This window comes from Nanorana parkeri, unplaced genomic scaffold (assembly GCF_000935625.1).
Source record: "Nanorana parkeri isolate BGI_ZX_2015 unplaced genomic scaffold, ASM93562v1 scaffold187, whole genome shotgun sequence".
Taxonomy (NCBI): domain Eukaryota; kingdom Metazoa; phylum Chordata; class Amphibia; order Anura; family Dicroglossidae; genus Nanorana; species Nanorana parkeri.
This window is the reverse complement of record NW_017306455.1, coordinates 370,663-374,441: the sequence shown is the minus strand read 5'-3', so window position 1 is coordinate 374,441 and position 3,779 is coordinate 370,663.

The following is a 3,779-nucleotide window of genomic DNA, read 5'->3' as shown; positions in this document are numbered from 1 at the left end:
CTCACAGTTGCAGCACAAAGGAATAAAAGGAGTTCCACATCAAGAATTGGCCGTCTGTGACATCGTCCGCTGTGCTGGCTGCTGTGCCTTCTTCCCTCCCCATCTGCGGGTTTTGATCTTCCAGAGCCGCGTGGGATTATAGGAGTCAACCAATGTCCACAGCCTGGTAAGAGACACCAGTGAGGGCTGGGAATCTAGCCTGGGGGTCCCACTGGGAGAGGGAGGAGATTGGAGCAGTATAGGAGACGAGCCCGGATGTGGCTGCACAGTAGTGTGTTGGGCTTGTGGGCGGGATTGAGACCGGGGTCTTACATCATCAGTGCATCACTTCCTCTGACGATCATTACAACTGCTTTATTTTAATTGTGCGACAGGCAATGAATGGCTCTGGAGTGTAGGCCAAGCAAAAAAATTTTTTGTTTTTTGCATAGAGGAGAGGAGTATTAAAGTATTAACCACACAAGGCATAGTAGTGGATGAAGAGACCCTTCCAGATTTTTTTTTTTTTTATTGCTGTGTCTGTTGCATTTTCTCACCTCTTGCTTGGTAAAAGCAGCAGGACAGGACGTGAGGATTCTCTGAGAGCCCCGTATGGCAGGGAGGGTTAGTGCAAACTAGGCAAGGGTTCTAAGTGTGGGGGGGGCTGGCTGGCTGTCGGGAGCAAGCGGCGGATGGCCACAATTCAGGATGGCTGAGCGGCTTAGGTTGAAGCGGCTCCGATCACTGTCAGTTTTTGGATGACAGCGGCTCTGTAGTGTGGCAGGGGAGGGAGATCGTTAGTAACACTGGAGTGATCGTTTGTAAATAACTGGGGACACATAATATCAATGTGTCCCCAGTTATGAATGAACAGGCTGTGATTTATATCACAGCCTGTTCAGTCAAGAATGGGGACTAGCGCTCACTAGAGGCTCCTCCCCATTCAGAAACTAATGAGAGTAAAAATATCATTCGTTTGTACATTCACAGAGGCTTCTCATTCATTCGAGTGCTGGGGCTGAGGACTGCTGGGGCTGAGGACTTGAGTCCTCAATTTCTATTTCAATCTGTGTGAATAGAACCCCCCAGAACACATCATAGTGGGCAGAGTTTTTCTACAACTTGACAGCAAACACTCCCGCAACACTATTTCCCCTTGTGCAATCTGCAGTGCTGAAAGTCCCAGACTGAGATCAAAGAACTTGCAGCACCGAAAAACACCTATAGATTATCTGCTGCTTTTTCTCCGGTCAGATGGAAAAAGTGCAACAGATTCCTTCATCTACGCTAAACTGTGTGGACAGAGGAACCCCCCTCTGGGTCAAGCTTCAGTATCTTGCTAGTCTGCCCTGCTGGCTGTCAGAACACCTGAACAGACACCTGAACAATGCCTGCATCCAATCAGATTGTTCAGGTATTTTGACAGCCAGTGGGGCCGACTAGCGTAGATGGAGGAATCTCCCGCTGGGTCAATTGTGGGAATTGTGTAACATAGGAAACCCATGTAATAGAATTGTGAAGCGACTTGTGTTTTAGGTTTAATGACCCTTTAATTATATAAACACCATACTTTGCATAGCTTTGTCCATTGACTGTGACCCAAAGAACCAAGAACAAGTCCCAAGTCCTCTGATCACATCTGTTCTAAAAACATCTCACAGGCACCATATAGAAACACAATCACAGCTCCATCTAAGATCCCAAACGTCGTATCATACATGAATAATCTGTAACATCCTCGTTCTCCACAAGACATAGCATCAGACACACAGGTGGCTCTTTTGATTCCAAGTGTTATTAACCATTTATAAATAAGTACATTTTTTTCTCTTTTGTCTCATACAGTTTTCTTGTTCAATGTACAGTTAAAGTCTGTATAGAGAAGGTGACTTTCTTTTATCTCACATGTACAGACAAGAAAAAACAGAGCAAGCAAATACAGTGTAACTGAGAAAAAGAAAAACCCAAGAGTGGTGAGGGGAGGTCGTAGAGGGTATTTTTAATACCCCGGCACCTAGAGTGCAAACCTCCCACCTCCTCTGCCTTCAGAGACCAAACACATTGTTCTGTGCTGCACTGCAGGAGGTCCTGGAAGCAAAGGAGGTATATAATAAATGGAAATAAAAACAGAACAAAACAACTAAAACAATTTTCCTTTTGTTTTTCTTATTTACAAGTTCAATGCTCAAATCTTCAGCCTCTCCCTCGGCTCCTGGAGGAGGCCTGGGGAAAGGGGTGACTTTTAGTAATAAAAAACTAAAATTAAACAACCCCCATGACCTGAGCACTGCACAATATATGTATTTTATATACATATATATATTAAACAATGGTTGTGTTCTGTATAATTTTTTTTTAAGAGAACGGACCATGCATTGAATAAATACACTGTACAGAGAAGAGTCCTTCTGACTTGGGGGTGGCGAAGGCCCGCTCACCCTTCACAAGGTTCCTTCAGTCTTTCAGATGTGTGCAATACAGCCGCAGCATGGAGAAGGCGAGAGGGGCTGCCAACAGGAGAAGTGAGTTTAGGGACGAAGCAGCCAGGGAGGGTAGAAAAAAAAATATCGCCAAAAAATTAAGAGGGGAAAAAAATAACCTTCCCAACTTGCATTGGGGTTCTTGAGTAGTGACAGATAGCAGGTCTATGTGTACATAGCAAAAGGCGACTCACTCCCATCCTAATTCAGATTGCTTGTGCCTAATTGCAGCATGGGTGTCAAGCAGGATGCCAGGGAAAAGTCTGCTTTTTAGATCTGTCTAGGGAATTTAAAAAAAGAACCCTGCCACAACCACAACAATCCCTAACTGTGATACTCTGAGGACTTCATTAAACAATGATGTTTTGCAGGCCTAAACGTTGCATCAGTTCTCTATCCACAAACGGCACCATCTCTGAAAATATACAATGGCTCTCACACTGTACATGTTGTTATTTTGCTTATAATATTACAGTCTCCATATAATTAGTAAGCTAAACACTTCAAGGATGGAATGCACCAAACCCAGCTTGGGAGGTTTACAAAGTCTGTTACTACTTACCTTGTAACAGCCTATAAATACACACACATACTGTGATCGCTGCAGACGCCTCTACTGGCTACAAGGTTAAGCAATGCCTTTTGCTGACTGAAATGGTCCATTAAGCTTTCATTTCAGGTGACTGGAGAATGTGGAGACAAATGTAATAGGCATTCCTCTGCCAAATTGTTTTCCCCAATGTTATGTTTGTTTACACAGGTAGAGTCTGTGTAAAGGGGAATAAGTGGTATGGCCAGGCTCTCTGGTGTCCTATGTACCAGTGTGGCACAAACCCCCTCCCCAATTCTCTCCTTACTGGGACAGGAGCCCACCTCCTTTAAATGTATAGGGGCCCCAAGCCTGTGTAAACGCTGTAGCAGCCAGGCAGTAAAAACAGGGTATTTTGCTTTAAAACAGGATAAGTGCTTATCCTTTAATATTTCCAGATTCTTCTTATGTATTCAGAAGTGAGGTTTTTACAGCTTCACCCTGCTGAGAAAATTGGTCTGCACTGAAGCAAAGTGCCTTCATTAAGCATTCCAAGACACAGCAAAGTGTCTTTTCACATTACTGGAATGTTTTCTTTATCACAATATACAATACAGCAATTCTCCAGTCCCAAACAAGGTTTTGGTGCATCCTGTTTTTTCCATGTATATAAAATAATATTTTAGCTATTTGCTGTTTAATTATTATAAGTTGTATTTACTTAGAACAACATGCTCCAACAACTTATCCTCAAGTCTGTTTCCATGAGAATGGAAACTGTAAGGGTTTCC